We start from the raw sequence: 19,895 nt of genomic DNA, 5'->3' as shown, positions 1-19,895 counted from the left end.
TATGCTCTGATTTTCCTACTTTTCTAGTTCTCCTTCTCAATCTCCTTTCCTGCCAGTAGTTCCCTAACTAGCTTTTAAATCTTTAAGTTCAGGAAGTTCAACCTTTTAATAGTGTTATCCTTTTAACACTATTCTCTCTCCCTGGGTGACTTCACTCTTGCCTAAGGCTTGATATACCATCTATTATGCCAATGACAACCAAAGCTCCAGTCCAGATCTTCTGATATCCCAACCCATATGTCTAACTGCTTATTCAGAAATCTCAAAGAAACATCAAATTCAACATCTCCAAAAGCCAACTATAATTATCCCTCAAAAACAAACTTGAGGTAGTCCCTATCTGAGTCATCCAGCTGCATAAACCAGAAAAATCTACAAGAAGAGGTGACCTCAAGAAGAGGTAACTACATTACCTACAAGGCTCTTTTCTACTCTGAATTTATAACCTATACCACCAGTTCTCAAAGTGTGATCCAGGGAACTTTGAGGGTTCCTGAGACTATCTTAGTCAAAACTATTTTCATAATAGTATTAAAACATTACTTGTCTTTTTTACCCTCATTCTCTTATGAGTGTATAATGGAGTTTCCCAAAGGCCACATGATATCACAACAGACTCAATGCAGAAACAGATATGAGAATCCAGATGTCTTCTATTAAGACAGACGTTAAAAAGACTCTTAATGTCAAACAATGCTACTCTTATTTTAGAAAAGTTATTTTTCAGTAAAAATGTTAATGTGTGGCCAGGCGCAGTGGCTCACGCCTATAATCATAGCACTCTGGGAGGCCAAGGCGGGAGGATCGCTCAAGGTCAGGAGTTCGAAACCAGCCTGACCAAGAGCGAGACCTCGTCTCTACTAAAAGTAGAAAGAAATTAATTGGTCAACTAAAAATATATAGAAAAAATTAGCCGGGCATGGTGGTGCATGCCTGTAGTCCAGCTACTCAGGAGGCTGAGGCAGGAGGATTGCTTGAGCCCAGGAGTTTGAGGTTGCTATGAGCTAGGCTGATGCCACGGCACTCTAGCCTAGGCAATAGAGTGAGACTTTGTCTCAAAAAAAAAATAAAAAAATAAAAAATAAAAAATGTTAACATGAAGGCTGGTCCGAAGGTAGTGAGTTATCTCACGTGATTGTTCACAGTCAGTTACAGATTGAACTCCTTGTTCTACTACTTTCCCCCCTCCTCACTACTGCACTTGACTAGTCTTTAAAAAAAAAAATAAAAAAAATAAAAAATAAATAAAAAAAAAATGTTAACATGTACTATATCTTTATTTTAAATAAATGTATAAGTGCATTCAAAAATTCAAATACAGCATACATCAATAGATATATCCAACATAAACAAAAGCTTTTTGAGTCCTCCATAACTCAAGTATATAAAGTGGTCCTGACACCAAGAAGACTGAGAAACAATGACCTATCCCTGTAATACACACACAAATAAGACATAATGACATTTTGTAATAGCCAATTCTCAAGTATCTTCTACCAGCAAATTTTCCTTTCACATTTAGTGACAGTCTCTCATTCAGTCATATAGTCTCATTTTGCTCAATAATTATTGGGCCCCTACTATGTGCCAGGCACCAGGGATAAAAAAAAAAAAAAAAATGAAAGAAATGACTTCATTATGGCTCCTACAGGGAATATTTTCTGTATCTTTGCTACACGTCAGTTCTCTCATTTCTATCAGATCCTATGTAACAATCATCTCTGCCTAAAATATTAAAAAAAAGACAACCCTGCAAAAGTCCTACTATCTAGTCTCAACATAAAATGGACAAATGGTAAATTTAGTAGGGCTAGAAAAAGTAGAAAACATTCCAGTTCTAAGTCAGACCTATTACATTGTTCCAAGTAAATTCCCAGAATAACCAACACTCCCATAATACAGTAGTACATACGAATGGCCTGAGAATTTAGCCTCACCTGTGTTTACAAATAAAATACAAACCTCAACTACTTTTACAAAAACAAAGCTGATCTACTATAATCCAGGAAATCTGGAAGAAACTATGTAACATTTGGTACTAGTTTGGCCTTTGCAGCACAGGAGGCAGGATAAGGATAACAGAGAAAACAATGTCACACACTGATAAGAAACAGAGCTAAACAAGTGTCTAACTAAAGGTACTGGTCCCTGGCCTGTTAGGAACCAGGCGACATGGCAGGAGGTAAGTGGCAGGCCAGCAAGCAAAGCTTCATCTGTATTTGTAGTTGCTCCCCATTGTTTGCATAACCACATAAGCTCCACCTCCTGTCAGATCAGCAGTGGCATTAGATTCTCATAGGAGCACAAACTTGACTGTAAACTGTGCATATGAAGCATGTAGGTGACACATTTCTTATGAGAATCTAATGCCCGATGATGTGAGGTGGAACTGAGAAGGTGACGCTAGCACTGGGGAATGGCTGCAAATACAGATTATCATTAGCAGAGGTTTGACTACACAATAAATGTGATGTGCTTGAATCATTCTGACCATCTTCCCTCACCCTCCCCCAGTCCATGGAAAAATTGTCTTCCATGAAACCAGTCCCTGGTACCAAAATAGTTGGGGACCATCATTGCTTTAGGAGAGTTGAAACCAAGAATAGCCGAAAAGAAAAAGAAAAGCCCTAAAAATGAGCCTATATTTTGCTTACCCACTATCTAGTTATCCTGAGTACTTTCCTAAATTAATTTCAAGAGCTATATCCCCAAAAAGTTGTCTTACGGTTTGCAAGTCAAGGATTATTTTTTGCCCTAAAGTATAAAATTTTCACTACAAAAGTTTCCCTTCCAAGAACTGTTAAATAAGAAAAAAAAGAAAAAAAAGAAAATAAAAAAATACAAAAGTTTCCCTGATACATAAGAAACTGTTAACATCAGTTAACTCCAAGGAGAAGTGAGGGTCCAGGATAGGAAGCATATTTTTTTCAGTATGAATGTTTTAAAATTTTTTAAAAGCAGATGTACTTATCACTTTTTGAAGTAAAAGAATAAGGAAAAAAATTTTTATAAGTTTCCATCCACATTCAATAACTTAACTAATTGAGAGGAGTTTAATGAAACAAACAACTAATTGTTATTTCACTGAAAGCTCTTACTGCTTTGACGCAGTACAGCTGCTGCCTCTTTGGGTATCCACAGAACTTTACCATTTCTTTTACCCCTATGTACTATTATTTACATACCTCTTACACAAGACTGTGGAGATGATGCTTTATTGCTCTTTACACAGCATATACTAGTAACTAGGTGCTCCAGATCTGTTTGCTGAATGATGATCCCATTGGTTAAGTCTCAGAATCCAATTCTTATATGCAAACAGGCATAAAAACACATATGAAGCCAGGTATTTTTATTTTGAGACAGAATCTCACTCTGTTGCCCAGGCTAGAGTGCCCTGGCGTCAGCCTTGCTCACAGCAACCTCAGACTCCTTGGCTCAGGTGATCCTACTGTCACAAACTGACCAAAGATAAATCAGATTCTTTTATTTGCAAAAATATCCTTCTAGGCCATGCCTGTGATCCTAGCACTCTGGGAGCCAAAGTGGGAGAGATTGCTTGAGCTCAGGAGTTCAAGACCAGCCTGAGCAAGAGCAAGACCCCATCTCTACTAAAAATAGGGAAAAAAAATTAGCCAGACAACTAAAAATAGAAAAAATTAGCCATGTACAGTAGCATGTGCCTGTAGTCCCAGATACTTGGTAGGCTAGGGCAGAAGGATCACTTGAGCCCAGGAACAGAGCAAGACTCTGTCTTAAAAAAAAAAAAAAAAAAAAAAACTTTATCCAACTATTTGTAAAAAAGTCTTTATTTCTCTGTAACATTTAAAATAATTCATCATACAAAAATATAGCAACTACACAAAGTTTCAGAGATGCATTTATTATATAAATTGTAGTCTTACTTCATTTATAACTAATTCAGAGAAAGAAAGCATTTCAAAATTAGTAGAGGCCATCTAGCCTCATGTTTTGCAAATGTATAGCTGTGACCCATTAGTTTAAAAATATATATATAAATGTATATCTAGCATTTTTAATGAAGCCAAATAGAACTGAATTGAAAATATCAGACTCTATTAGAAGCAGTAAGTGCATTTTTTTAGTGAAACTTTCATTTCATTATATATATATGTGTATATACACATATGTACATTATATTCTCATATAGATACTGGAAAATATATTTCTTACTTGTAAGTGTCCAAGTCAAAAGAGTTTGAAAGTTTCCCAAACTTTCTCAGTTCACAGAATCCTTAGTGTCTCAGTTCCTTTTCTCATGAGCCCCTAAACCAAAAAAATACTTAACAGTTCCATTTCCAAAGTAGTTAGGTCTATACAATCTAGTAACTATTTATATCCTAACAACTCAGCAGCAGTTTAAAAAATACATATAAGTTGAAATATTTTATTACTAAATAACCAAAATTACTTATTTATAGGATATATGCACATATTAGACATTACACAATTTCTCAAAGCTTAAAATTATTTTGGACACTGCCACCTTCATTTACTGTTCCACATTGATTTTTATATAGTACTTGCATTTTATCACAGCAACCCCCTAAAACCTAGATTTTTGAAGACACATTGCATTCAAAAAAAATGTAGCAGCACAATTCATATGCACTATCTCAAGCTGGTATATGACTAGTGTTCCCATAGATGTCAAGTATCCCACAGCTGTCAAATACTGCAGTTTTCCTCAAAATATCCCAGTGTCGGCCGGGCGCGGTGGCTCACGCCTGTAATCCTAGCTCTCTGGGAGGCCGAGGCGGGCGGATTGCTCGAGGTCGGGAGTTCAAAACCAGCCTGAGCAAGAGCGAGACCCCGTCTCTACTATAAATAGAAAGAAACTAATTGGCCAACTAATATATATAGAAAAAATTAGCCGGGCATGGTGGCGCATGCCTGTAGTCCCAGCTACTTGGGAGGCTGAGACAGAAGGATCGCTTGAGCCCAGGAGTCTGAGGTTGCTGTGAGCTAGGCTGACGCCACGGCACTCACTCTAGCCTAGGCAACAAAGTGAGACTCTGTCTCAAAAAAAAAAAAAAAAAAAAAAAAAAAAAAAAATCCCAGTGTCCATGTGAGTTCACTACAGTGCTCCAAGATATAGCAGGTCTGCAAATAAGGTCATTTCACTTAATATTATTTCATTATAATCTTGCTGAGAAAAAAAAAATCAATTTCCAGACAGGGCTACTATTTGCATGGAGCTTACATATTCTCCTGATTTTTCTCCAGGTACTCAGATTTCCTACCATATCCCAAAGATGCACATATCAGGTGAACTGATGTATCTACAGGGTCCCAATCTGAGTGAGTGTGGGTGTGGGTGTGAGTGCGCCCTGCAAGGGAATGGCATCCTGTCCAGGGTGTGTTCCCACCTTTGTGCCCTGAGCTGCTGGGATAGGAATAAGTGGGTAAATAATTATATTACTTGTTTTTATTAATCTTTCTTAAAAGTATGTATGGATCACATTTATTTTCAATGTTAGAGGTGTTTTGAGTCTTTATTTAGAATTTTGGTGATATTTTTGCAACCAGATATATACCATAGGACCTTAACTCTTCTTTGTATCAATCAGCCTATGGTAAAATTGCTTTCACTCATTTCGCTTAAAGTCGCAGTTTCCAACAACATTAAGTGAGGACTTACTGTATCATTGCTGAATGCTCATTCTGGGAATTCTGGGTTTAACACTGACATAGCCTATGGGCTTACTTTGCAAATTAAAATATGAGACCTAAGCTCACAGTGATAGTAGAAAAATAAATGTACTTGGCCAGCGCGGTGGCTAACGCCTGTAATCCCAGCACTCTGGGAGGCGGAGGCGGGCGGATTGCTCGAGGTCAGGAGTTCGAAAAATAAATGTACTTATTAGAGATTTTCACAGATTAATTTCAACCTCCCATCAACAAAAGTTTTGAAACAGGATCTAATCATGTGATATTCTGTTGAAATCTGTATATCTCTGAAAAACTATATTCAAAAATATATTTATATAACTATATAAGAAAAAGTTTGCTTCACTATTTTTTTTAGAAAAAAGTTTCAAAAATTATAAAAGTAGGACTTAAAATAACACACTATATTGATAAAAAGTGTCAAAAGTAAAAAGTCATCCACTCTCTAAGGGATAACACAGCTAACAGTTTAATGTCTATCCTTACTGACCTTTTTCTATTACATAAAAATCAAAACAAAACCAAACTACATTTCTTTGCCTATGTGTTTATTTTTCCATAAATCAAATTATATTCCACAGTGTGGTACAACTTTTTTTTACCATATATATATCATGAATATTCTTCCAAGTCAGTACATAATAGTAATAGCTAACACTTATGTGCTTACTATGCTTACTTAGGGCATAAATATTAACTCATTTAATTCTCACAGCACCTCACTAAGGTAAGAACTATTAGTATATCCACTTTACACATGAGTTTAAGTAACTGCAAATGATCACAGCTAGTAAGTGGTAAAGATTTGAACCCAGAAAGTCTGCTGCACAGTCCAGGGACTGAAGACATATTCATCTGCTTCTCTCAAAGTAAAAATAGAGATATCCCAAAACCTGTTAACAACTGCATAGCACCTCACAGCATAAATATACTATAATTTTAACCTCTTCCAATACACATATAATTTTAACCTCTTCCAATACACATTTATGACATTTTTATTATTTATGCTAAAATGAACATTCTTACAGAATTCATGTGCTCTTACATTAATGTTTATGTAAGATAAACGCCTAAAAATGAAATGATTCTATCAAAAAGTATGCACACTTTTAATTTTGATAGGAAATTCCAAATTTCCTTCCAGAATTTTGTTCCACTTGTACTAATTTATAATTCCAATAACAGGAGAGGATTGAAATTGATTTTTAAGTTAACAAATATTATTGATTCATGAAAAGAGAGGCTCATTTTGAGTTTTTAATAGTGATATAGAATAGAATGTCAGGTTGATCACAATTATCCTCTGATTTGACAATTATCTGATGCATTAAACAAATGTAGACCACAGTTATATAGTAGATTCTGATTCCAGTGATGAAACCAACTATGGATGAGATACTTCCCCTATATGAGCCTCTGTTTTCTTATATAAAAAACATGGGAATTGAACTAGCTGAACTTAAAGAATTAAAACTCCCAATGCTATGATTAAGAAGTGACTTAAATTTATTACAAGCCTATAATTACAGTACAAGTGTAACAGGTTAGGGTCTTAAAGCTTCTATTTTCTTTAAATTATAATAATTATAGCCAGAGCATCTAGGCAATGAAAATTTCATTTTTTTAATGAAAATAGTCAATAAAATTTTTAGGATCCACCTGTGGCTTATTCTCAGTGGCTTCTTAATCCCAACCTGTCATTCCCCTCCTACCTAGCAAATCTGAATGTACCTCTGGAGGATATTCCCAAGTGTTGAGATGTACCTAGGAAATAAGAACCAGTTTTTTTGTTTTGTTTTGAAAATATTATCCTGAGACCCCTCTTTAGTCAGTTTATTCAACTAATAATTATTGACTATATTACTTTATACTAGGCACTGGTGCACAATAGTGAATAGAGGATCTCTGCAATCATGGAACTTACAAATCAGATGAGAAAGGCAAATAATCCAAAATACCCACATGTAAAATTACATTTAGGATAACAATGAACAAAAAATCAGTGCAGAAAAAACTATGCAATCTTTTGATTATTTTTTTTTTACTGTGACATTAAAAATTGTTTGACATAGGGAAAAAAGTAAATAAGGAAAATTATTTCACAACTTGCCCCATACTGCAAAAATAACAATCACAATTGCAGATAACTTTTTAAATCATCAGTTGTCTCTATAATAAAATCACCAAAATGTCACTACTTTTCAGTGAGGCAGGAATTTTTTTATATATAACCAAAAGTATAAAGGATTTGAAGCCCAAAGATGACAGAACTAAGAGTCCAAACAAAATGAAATACAATAAATGAACTACAATTTAATAACCTTGTTCAAGGAAAAAGTACATAAAGAAGTAAAGTGATCTATTATAATAATTCATGACTTGTTAATAATTAGCAAAATGTTATGAAATTACTGTTTTTTAAAAAACTGACAATCACCAGCCTAAGGAGAAAGTGGCATGTAAAAAGGAACAAAAATAGAATTTTTTTATTATAAAATAATACCAAATGCCATAAGTATATTAATATTTAATTTAAAATAAACTAGTTCTAGATTATCTGCAGCAATGAGATCAGTATTCACATAAATAAAGGAACTTCCCTGTGTGTCGGTTTCCACAACTACAAAATAAAGATATTTGCCATACCTACACCTCACAAGATTGGTGTGAAGACTAAATAAAGTATGTGCAAGCACACTAAAAAATGATGTCAGTTATTTTAAAAAAACAGCTTCTTTTTTGCTCCCACTATAACTTACTGCAATTTAACAAATAAAATTGGGTATATAGGGACTTCATCTCTTCTTCTGCTCATTATGTGGTAGAAGTGTTATAAAATGGACAAAAGACTGGCAATCAGGAAGAGAAAAGTTCAAAAATTTTATAATTCATAAATTGATTACCCCACAGAAGGTTGGCTGTTCAAGTATTAATGCTCTTACATAACACACACACGAATATATCTCCCAGAATCAGAGAAATTCTTTAACATATGTACGAAATTATTTACATCTATCACTCACCAATCTCTAAAACACAAAGTTCTACTACTATAAAAACATGAGATACACATGTATTTATCCACACAAACAATGTATTCTAGCTTGACATTCATTTTCTGATTAAAGTATCTTAAATTTAATGCAACGAAAGTTCAATGGTTCAGATTTATTACATTGAATGGAGTTTGTCAATTTAGCACACCAAAACTACTAATTATTATATGCCCATAGGTTTGAAGCAACTTCTAGCATAAATCTAAAAACTAATCCCCCAAAGTCACAATTTCATGTTATTATTAACAGTACATTTCATTTCCTGGTTTAAAAACAATACTTTACACTTAGAAATTGTTTAAACAGATTGCTTCTACAAAACTTGTCAGGTTGTTACTAGGTCTGCAGATACCCTTTCCTTTAAAACTGTTAAATTACAGAGCAGGAGGTATAGTTAACATGGTAACACTAACGACTTCTTCAAATTCAAAACAAAGATCACCATCAAAACAAATCAGGTGGAAGACATGGATACTGACCACTAACCCTGACAACATGTATTTTCCCCATTTGAAGGGTCTGCTACTATCATTCAAACCACATTAAAATCTATACCTATGTGCAACTTCCTTATCTGAAAAATTAAAATCCAGGCAAATTCAAACACATATCTATCACATGAGCTAAATATTATTTAGCACGTCAGGCTGCATTTAAAAGAAGACAGGGGTAAATACTGACAACTTCCAAAGCGTAAAGATATCCTCCACCTAAATCATTTGCGAATAAACCGATAGACTATATTCAGCAGCTGCTAGACTGGAGCACATCAAAGTTTTCCCTATACGAGAATGTTATTCCCACCAAAAAGGAACAGAAACTGGTGCCAGGTCCCCGGCATTTCCCAAATTATGCTTGATCTCCAAATGAAGGACATTTCCCCCAAGACCAAAGGCGAGAGGAGGGGTGGGGGTGGGGGGAGAACACTGGCAGGTAAGGAAGGAAATTCCGTCTTCGGCAGGCACTGGAGGGACCTGAAACCCAGGTCTCAGGATGGCCCTCGCGGATAAGCCTCAGGACCGAGGGAGGTTTCCAGAGGGGGCTGCCAGGCAGGGCCAGGACTCCCTGCGCTCCGCCCCGCCTCTCTCGCCGCCACCCCGGGACCCAGACCGCGGACAGAGAGAGCTGGGGCTGAACGAGCGTCCGTGGACCCTGCCAGGTCCTCCCGCAGCTCACCTGAGAGTGTGGCCTCCGCCCTCGGCTCCCACGGTGCATCCCGCGGGGCCTGGCGGAGGGTGCAGTGACACCGCCCCGACCGGCCCCAGGGCTCCCCGGCCTGGCCTCCCCGCTCCGGGGACGCACCGGGTGCCCGCCTCGCACCGGCTCCGCGGATCCTCGGGTCTGCAGGGAAGGAAGAAGAGGCGGAAAGGCTGCCTCCCCTCCCCCACAGCAAGCCAACCCCTGAGCTGCGGCTTCTGCAGTTCCCTGTGGCGCAGGTCTGGCCCCGCTCCCCCGCCCGGGAGTCACTTTGGCAGGGGCGGCCCAGTCGCCATTACAGCCCGACAACTGACACAGACGAGGAGCGGCGCTGGCGGCAGTGGTTGTGGCGGCGGCGCGAGGCAGGGCGGGAGCAGTCGGAGCCCAAGAAAACCTCGCGAGAACTGTCCCGAGACTGTTCCACAGGAATGTAACCTTCGGGTTAGAACCATGTTAAGTGTGGCCTAAAGGTGGAAGCTAGGTAAAACGAGGAGAGGAACCGCAAGGAAGCCATGTTTGATGTGGCGAAATTTGAGCTTTGCAGGAGTCCGACGGAGCCAAACTACATCCGCAGAGACCACCCTTACCCCCTTCCCTTTCACACTAATTGGGCCTTTTGGCTGCGCATTTCACCCGGGTTGGGAAAACAAGCTGAGGATTTGACAAGGACAAACTCGAAGTCTGAAAACAGCAGTTTCTCAGAATTTATGATGTCTCACCAATTGTACAAATAAATCGTCACTCCGATCAGTTTCAGAATAATTGCAGCTCTGTGGCTGCTGCAGTTACCCACTGCTGTCACTGTGGCCGTTTTACTCACAAGGGTTACAGTTCTGTTTAGCGTGGGCTCACTCTAATGGCTTAAGTCTCCACCAAGTAAAACAGAGTTTCCACCTATTACGTATTGGCCTGATATAATTGTGCTTTGAGAGGCCCTCCTTGGTCAACCTATCTTCTCATATTCTTGTCCTCTTTCCCCAGTCTCCAGGTGGTGGGTTCTATCATCTGTCAAGACTTAGTTTAAAGAACATCTCTTCTGCGAGTAATGCCACCTTCCACAGGTGCTCACTGCTCACAAGCTCTACACCCATCACTTTTCTCCACCTTCTGGACTCCGATAGTTACTTACCCAGAGGCTATTTCTCATCTTTAAGTATCTTGAGGACTTTAAGGTCTCTTTTTTCTCTCTGTATCACAAAAGGGCCAAGTACAGTAACTAGGACATTGTAGATGCTCAATAAATGTTTGTTGAATAGACCGTATCAATGAAAGCAAGAGGCAGCTCACAATTAATTTCTTTTTGTAGATCCCACAGCTATGCCTGAATAAGAGCTAAGTGGATGTATGAAAGTCCTACACACGTGTAAAATGTGCCTCCAGGAAGGTGAGCTGGAGGGAAGAACAGAAAATATGGGTAATCCATCAGTGCAAGTGGTAGCAAGAAAAACGACTTAAGTTTTCTCCAACCTTGCTCAATAATGCAGTGAGATAACTACTTTTCTTTTTTCTTTTTTTTTAAGGCAAGCATGAGGTGAAATTTATTGAGAAGAGAAAGATAGGATTGTAATAGGATTACAGGGCAAGAGCAAGATATAGGTTTACAGAGCAAGATAGCTACTCCACAGATGACCACCGGACCCCTTGCCGCAGCAGGGAAAAAAGAGTGGGATAAATACCTTTCATATGTTATTTTACTGAATGTGTACAATCACCTTATTAAATAAGTATATTCACTTTTTAAGAAAAAAGAAATAGGTTCTGAAAAACTAAAAAATTTGCCCAATATTATGTCATCGGTAAAGGGAGATATAAGATTTTGGGTCTCCCTTACCCTAAAGCTTATTTATACTGTTCTGCCCCATGCTACCTCCTGGGCAACAGAGAAAACACCAAAAGTTCCGTCACTGTGTCCACAGCCATGTTACCCTGGTGTCAGCCTATGCACAATTTCTACCTCTTGTACCTTATACTCATGTTTTCTCCTTGCCTCCCAAATATCATCAATCCCTTTCCCTTTTGACATCCCACAACTCTTATTGTTTACACCCTACAGATTTGCTTTTGGATATTTGTACTATTTGCTCATAGTTTCCTAAGAGTAATTAATCTCTGAAACAAGAATGGAAGGTTAGGGAGGCCGAGGCGGGTGGATTGCTCGAGGTCAGGAGTTCGAAACCAGCCTCAGCAAGAGCGAGACCCTGTCTCTACTATAAATAGAAAGAAATTAATTGGCCAACTAATATATATAGAAAAAATTAGCCGGGCATGGTGGCACATGCCTGTAGTCCCAGCTACTCAGGAGGCTGAGGCAGGAGGATTGCTTGAGCCCAGGAGCTTGAGGTTGCTGTGAGCTAGGCTGACGCCATGGCACTCACTCTAGCCTGGGCAACAAAGCGAGACTCTGTCTCAAAAAAAAAAAAAGAATGGAAGGTTAATACAAAAAGGTTTGTCACCTTTCCCAGAAGTCTCCACAGTGTTAGGCACATAACAGGTGTGCAGTATGACTCTCTTTTTTTCTCCTATTTCTTAGTAGACATCAAGATCAGATTTTTCTACACTCTATATTCTTCATTGATTACTATGGCTTTGACTCTTACCTCTCTTTGGACAACTAGATCTTGTCCCAAAACTAAATCTCTAATTGTCCGTTACCCATCTCCAGATAGATGCAGAAGTCACCAGCACCTCCAGCCCCCAATTAGGTTTATCATTTTTCCTGTCCTCAATCCCACAAAGCCAGTTCCTCTTCCTGCCCCCTGTATTTCCGCTAATGGCCATGACAGAACACCCTTCTGAGAACGGAAAGGCTCAAAAATTCACAAATATTATATATCCCTCTCTATTCCTTGCTCCTACCCAAGCAATTATTAAGTATCTAAATACTATTGATGGGCCGGAAGGTGGCTCACGCCTGTAATCCTAGCACTCTGGGAGGCCGAGGCGGGCGGGTTGCTCGAGGTCAGGAGTTTGAAACCAGCCTGAGCAAGAGCTAGACCCATCTCTATGATAAATAGAAACAAATTAATTGGCCAACTAGAATATAAAGAAAAAATTAGCCGGGCATGGTGGCGCATGCCTGTAGTCCCAGCTACTCAGGAGGCTGAGGCAGCAGGATCACTTGAGCCCAGGAGTTTGAGGTTTCTGTGAGCTAGGCTGACGCCACGGCACTCACTCTAGCCTGGGCAACAAAGTGGGACTCTGTCTCAAAAAAAAAAAAAAAAAAAATACCATTGATGGATACTTCTTATATGTACTCCACTTTTGTCCAGTTGCACTACTTCTCTTCTAATTTAGACTCTCATTTTTACTGCTCAGATGATTGTAGTGTAGTATTCTTCCCAGAGTTCAGCTTGAGTTTTGTCTCTGCCTTCCCTCTACCTGCCAAGGTCAGTAAAAACTTCTCACCTCAGCCATCAGGGCTTTTTTCAATATGGCACCAGCTTAGCTTTTCATCTCCCTGAAGCGAGGCAACACAATAAAGCAGAAAGGGCAGGGATGTGACATCAGGAAGATTGATTCACATCTCAACTCCATCACTTACTTGCCCTGTGACCCCTCAAGAACCTCCATCTCATTGTCTACAAATGAAAGTTAATTATATGCAGTGTCTTAAAGATCAGACACAACATCTATCAAGAGCTTGGCATTAAAAGACAAACAGTGGCTAATATCACTTCCCTAAGTGGGAAGTGATTCATTGATTGGGATTGTTACATTCAAGCCAAACTGGATCTCAGACACAACCTGTTTATTCCTTCCGCTAGTCCTTTGTTCCCTGACCTGGAACACATTTTATCCCAGTTCACAATTTCAGCCACATTCTTTAAGTACCAGCTCAAAGGCTACCTACTACAGAAAAAATGCTGTGATTGTTCATACTTTGCTGACGATCTTTCACCCCTGAACTCTATGATGCTGTGTACCCCCTGTAGGGCAGTATCCACTATCACTACTCCTACGTTTATCTTACACATCATTGTCATGTTAGATTGCAAGGCCCTTTATCCCCCTCATAGTGGATTAAAAGCATGAACTCTGGAGTCAAACAGTCCTGAGTTTAAAGCCTGGCTGAGCTACTTATTAGCTATATAACTTTGGTGAAGTTACTTAATCTCTTTCTGCCTCAGTTTCCACATCTGTACAGTGGAGATTGCAATAGTACCTGTTTCATAGGGTTGTGTAAGGATTAAATGAAATAACACATGTAAAGGATAACACATGTAAAGGAATATAAAATGTATTCAGAATAGGAGAATATAGAGACAAAAAACAGATACATGGTTGCCTGGGGCTGGGGACTGGGGAGAGATATAAAAAAGTAGGGGAAATATCAGGAATGACTACTAATGGTTATAGAGTTTCTTTTTTATGTGATGAAAATGTTCTAAAATTGATAGTGGTGATGATTGCACAGCTTTGTAAATATACTAAGAACCACTGGATTTACATGGGTGAATTGTATAATATATGAAGTATATATCAATAAAGCTATAGAAAAAAAGAAATAATGTATGCAAAAGACATAGCATGGTACTTGGCATATAATAGGTGCTTTAAAATGTTGGTTATTTTTACTAAGCTGAATCATTTATTTTTTATTTTTTTAATTTATTTATTTTCAGCATATTATGGGGGTAAAAATGTTAAGGTTACATATATCGCCCTTGCTCCCCCTCCCCACTGAATCATTTATTTTTTATTAGCTGAATCAGTGCCTTGCATATACCAGGTACTCAGTATTTGTAGAATGAAATTGAATGTTTGTTGAATTTAAATTGTGGGTTGGCCGGGCGCGGTGGCTCTCGCCTATAATGCTAGCACTCTGGGAGGCCGAGGGGGGAGGATTGCTTGAGCTTAGGAATTCAAGACCAACCTGAGCAAGAATGAGACCCTGTGTCTACTAAAAATAGAAAGAAAGTAGCCAAACAACTAAAAATAGAAAAAAATTAGCCTGGCATGGTGGTGCATGCCTATAGTCCCAGCTACCCAGGAGGCTGAGGCAGGAGGATCACTTGGATCTAGGACTTTGAGGTTGCTGTGAGTTAAGCTGATGCCATGACACTGTAGCCTGGGCAAGAGAGTGAGACTCTGTCTCAAAGAAAAATTAAAAAAAAATAAATTGTGGGTGAATAGTTATATATTTTCTCTCCTGGGAATGTGAAATTTGATATTGATCTCCAGACAACAAATTTAGAAATGGTGATGTAATGATGTCATTCACTATTTGTAATTAATTTAATAAAATTATGTATGAGGACTGATTAAAGACATTTCTAAGAAAATGACGACTTCAGATACTGTTTGCCGTGTTAGAAAAGAAAAAAGAGAAGAAGATTAATACTTTTTAAAAATATATAATAAAAGAAAAAAAAAAAGAAAATGTCAAGCCTGTATGCCAAATCTGATCTTTTTCAATAATAAATTCAACCATTATAAAGCTCTCTCCATTCTAGGGATCGGTTTTCTGGTTACTTTTTTCCCTAGATTTACTCTTTTGGCCTAGTCTTGAACTTTTCTAGGGGATTTAGTATTCTGATGGGCAAAATTATGGAAAAACCAAAATTTATCAATAAGAGTTTGACAAGAAAACAGACATAGCTATCTATCTTCATATATATATATATTAATAAATATGTGTGTGCTTATGTGTGAATATGTGTGCATAAGCACACAAGCCTGTGCACACAACCCGAGGAAATACTGGACAGAGAGAAACTTCTGTGACATCAAATCCAAAAAGCAAAAGGAGAATAGGAATATCTACAAAGGCAGCATTTAACCACATTTGACTGTAATGGGATATTGAAATTTTAATTTTTGTCTGAAGTCCTAAGACAAACTGATAGCAGCAACCAGAGTAAGTTGTAAGACAGGCCCACATGATGCACATCTTCAAAGGAGAAATATGAGACCAAGCATGTGACTCTTGGGCCCCTCACACAAGACACTTCAGCCTGATCACTAATATGAATGGATGGAGAAATTATAGATTCAAAAACTTTTGGTTTGTGTTTGTTTTTTGGTTTTTGGGTTTTTTTGAAACAGAGTCTTACTCTGTTGCAATGGCTAGAGTGCATGGCGTCAACCTAGCTCACAGCAACCTCAAACTCCTGGGCTCAAGCGATCCTCCTACCTCAGCCTCCCAAGTAGCTGGACTATAGGCACATGCCACTGTGCCTGGATAATTTGTCTATTTTTAGTAGAGATAGGGTTTCTTTCTTGCTGAAGCTGGTCTCAAACTCCTAAACTCCAGGGATCCTCCCACTTCAGCCTCCCAGAGTACTAAGATTATAGGCGTAAGCCACTGGGCCGGGCCAGATTCAAAGAATTTGAGAGCAAGATTACTTTGGAGAGGACAGGCAGTGGAATGCAGAGGTAGCTCCCTCCTTACCTTAAGCTGGTAATAGGGGCTTTGAGGCGATAATACGGAAAGCTTGATTCTGAAAGGCAGAGTGGCCTGAGGCTTGATTCAGAACTGAAAAAGGTACAGCAACCTTGGCAGCTGAGTCAAGTACGAGGGAAGTTAAGTGTTTCAGTTCCTGAAGGAAAGTCAGAGATTGGAGGATCTAAGGGACCAAATGTTGAACCTGAAGTAGGAATAATTATAAATTGCAAATTGTAAAGGAAGGTATCATTTTAAAAGAAGAATCTCATGTGAATAACATTCTACTATTTGTGTTAAGAAAATGTGGAGACATAGGCCGGGCGTGGTGGCTCACGCCTGTAATCCTAGCATTCTGGGAGGCCAAAGTGGGCGGATTGCTCGAGGTCAGGAGTTCAAAACCAGCCTGAGCAAGAGTGAGACCCCGTCTCTACTATAAATAGAAAGAAATTAATTGGCCAACTAATATATATGGAAAAAATTAGCAGGACATGGTGGCACATGCCTGCAGTCCCAGCTACTGGGGAGACTGAGGCAGAAGGATCGCTTGAGCCCAGGAGTTTGAGGTTTCTGTGAGCTAGGCTGACGCCACGGCACTCACTCTAGCCTGGGCAACAAAGCGAGGCTCTGTCTCAAAAAAAAAAAAAAAAAAAAGTAGATCCCAAGAGACTCTGCTCCACCTAAGAGTGACAGTAGAGACAGAAAAGCAGAAAGCCAGTCATAAGAGCACTAACAACATTACCAAGCAAGAATGGAATGATATTAGGGAAAAGAGAGAAGAAAGAAAGGATAAAAAAGCAATAAACAGACATGGTCCACCTTTGGAACATTGAATAAAAGGAAGAAATGAATAAAGAAAAAATTGACAATTAGCAGCAGCAGTCCAGAAAAGTTCAGTGATTCAAAAACCCTAAAAACAATTTTTTTTAAATGGCAAGATGCTTTATATCACTAGCAATCAGGGAAAGACAAAATAAAACCATAATGAGAAGCCATTTCATACCCACCAGACTGGCAAAAATTAAAAGGTCTGATAATATCACATGTTGGCAAAGATGTGAAACTGGATTTTTATTCACTTCTGATAGCTGTGTAAATTGGTACAACAATTTTAGAGAACATTTTGGAAACATGAAGCATAGTCGAAGATATGCCTATGACTCAACAATTTCACTCAAAATGATCCACATTCTCAAACTTTTTGTTACTGGATCACAATAAGATACTGAGCTTATGCAAGCATGTAAATCACCTATGTCATTAAGCACACTGTTTAGGGGTGAGCTGAATTTTTAAGATAAGACTTTCTTGATGAAGGAAGTAATATGTTGATGTATATTCTGACTCAAGCTCCCTATCTCATTGCAGACTTGTATTAAATAGTTCACTACCATAAGAAAATCACCCAGGAGCACCAAGAGACAAGTACAAGAATTTTTATGGAAGCATTGTTTAGGAAGTAATATGTTCATCAGTAGGAGAATAGGTAAGTAAGCTGAGGGATATTCATACAATGAAATACTAAGCAACAATGAAAATAAGTTTAAAGATAACTCTCACAAATATAATATTTTGCCAGACACAGTGGTGTGTACCTGTAGTCCCAGGTACTAGGGAGGCTGAAGTGGGAGGATCGCTTGAGCCCAGAAGTTCTGGGCTGTAGTGCGCTATGCCAATCGGATGTCCAGTCAATATGGTGACCTCCTGGGAGCAGGGGACCACCAGGTTGCCGAAGGAGGGGTGAACCGGCCCAGTTCAAAAGCGGAGCATGTCAGAACTCCCGTGCTGATCAGTAGTGGGTTCTCGCTTGTCAGTAGCCACTGTACTCCAGCCTGGGCAACATAGTGAGACCCCATGTCTAAAAAAAATAGAAAAAAGAAAATAAGAAAAAAACAAACAAATATAATATTTAAAAAGGAGGTTGCAATGGATATATATAGCATGATGCCACTTCCAAAGAGCTTAAAAATATGCACAATACCAGTGTAGATTACTTAGGAACACATACAAATGTAATAAAAGATTTTTAAATGCTAAAGAATAAAAGATACTAAATTCAGAAAAGCGACCTTTGATGAAGCAGAAAGGAAATTAGTATGTGGTATGAGTGAGCACAGGAAGCTCCAACTGTGTTGGTAATGTTTCACTTCTTAAGCTAGGTGTAGATGCACGGATGTGTAGCTTTTGTATATCCAAAATGCTGAATAATACATTTTTTAAATAATAAATAAATAATAGGAATTTTAAAATACATGTGGGGAATGATGTAGGACAAACAGTCAAGATGAAAAAAGTAAAGAAGCACAAGAATATAACTTCACTCGGTTGAAATGGTACCCTACTGATTTGGGGCTCAGGAAACTTTTCAACTTTGCAACACTGGACAGACAAGTACAGTTGTTATTTTTATAAGAGTTTAATCTGACCTTTACATCCAAGAAAAAGCCAGCAACAACTACCTTGAGGGTAAATTATTGGTTCAAGTAAAGAGCAACTACCACCTAGGGAATGGTAGGTTAAAATCAACTACCCGTCCTGGCTCTATTTTTTCACACCAGCAGAGAGGGGTCATCTCCTTGCCTCAACGCAGCCCCTCCTCTACTTAAATTCCTACCAGAGGAAGGTATGTAAAAAAAGCAGCACAGCTGATTCTAAATAAAAAGAAACTCTAAGGTAATGCTAACATTGTCCAAATTAGGATTTACTCAAGCCAAACAATTGTCTTCTGTGGCAATTTTGTTAATTACATTCCCATTACATGTTCTTTTATAAAACAATTTTCTGGCCCTAATGGTCACATGAAAAATTGTTGGTTTTACTTTGGACTTCTTTTATGTGACTTTTAATTTTTTTTTTTTCTAAACACGGGTGTCTGAAGCTTTTATGTGACTTTGATAAAAAGATTAATATACTAAAATTTAGTGGGATTAAAAACTAATACTTGGCCGGGGCGCGGTGGCTCAAGCCTGTAATCCTAGCACTCTGGGAGGCCGAGGTGGGTGGATCGCTGGAGGTCAGGAGTTCAAAACCAGCCTGAGCTAGACCCCGTCTCTACTAAAAATAGAAAGAAATTAATTGACCAACTAAAAATATATATACAAAAAATTAGCCAGGCATGGTGGCACATGCCTGTAGTCCCAGCTACTCGGGAGGCTGAGGCAGGAGGATCGCTTGAGCTCGGGAGTTTGAGGTTGCTGTGAGCTAGTCTGACGCCATGGCACTCACTCTAGCCTGGGCAACAGAGTGAAACTCTGTCTCAAAAAAAAACAAAAACAAAAAAATCCCTAATACTGGCCGGGCGCGGTGGCTCACGCCTGTAATCCTAGCTCTCTGGGAGGCTGAGGCGGGCGGATTGCTCGAGGTCAGGAGTTCGAAACCAGCCTGAGCAAGAGCGAGACCCCGTCTCTACTATAAATAGAAAGAAATTAATTGGCCAACTAATATATACAAAAAATTAGCCGGGCATGGTGGCACATGCCTGTAGTCCCAGCTACTTGGAAGGCTGAGGCAGGAGGATCCCTTGAGCCCAGTAGTTTGAGGTTGCTGTGAGCTAGGCTGACGCCACG

At 38.8% G+C, this 19,895-nt stretch overlaps 1 protein-coding gene across 7 annotated transcripts in view; it reads right to left on the bottom strand.

Moving 5' to 3' along the window:
* CEP350 (centrosomal protein 350) overlaps positions 1 to 10,316 on the bottom strand; it is a 192,455-nt gene extending 182,139 nt beyond the window's left edge. For all 7 annotated transcript variants that reach the window (XM_076000426.1, XM_076000425.1, XM_076000432.1 and 4 more), the window contains exon 1: positions 9,927 to 10,316. The gene's annotated coding sequence lies outside the window, so the exon portion shown is untranslated. The remainder of the gene's footprint in view (positions 1 to 9,926) is intronic.
* Positions 10,317 to 19,895: the final 9,579 nt, after the last annotated feature.

The sequence above is a fragment of the Microcebus murinus genome, chromosome 2 (genome assembly GCF_040939455.1).
Source record: "Microcebus murinus isolate Inina chromosome 2, M.murinus_Inina_mat1.0, whole genome shotgun sequence".
Classification (NCBI taxonomy): Eukaryota; Metazoa; Chordata; class Mammalia; order Primates; family Cheirogaleidae; genus Microcebus; species Microcebus murinus.
The sequence above is the reverse complement of the archived record's forward strand: the minus strand, read 5'-3'. Positions and strand labels throughout refer to the sequence as shown.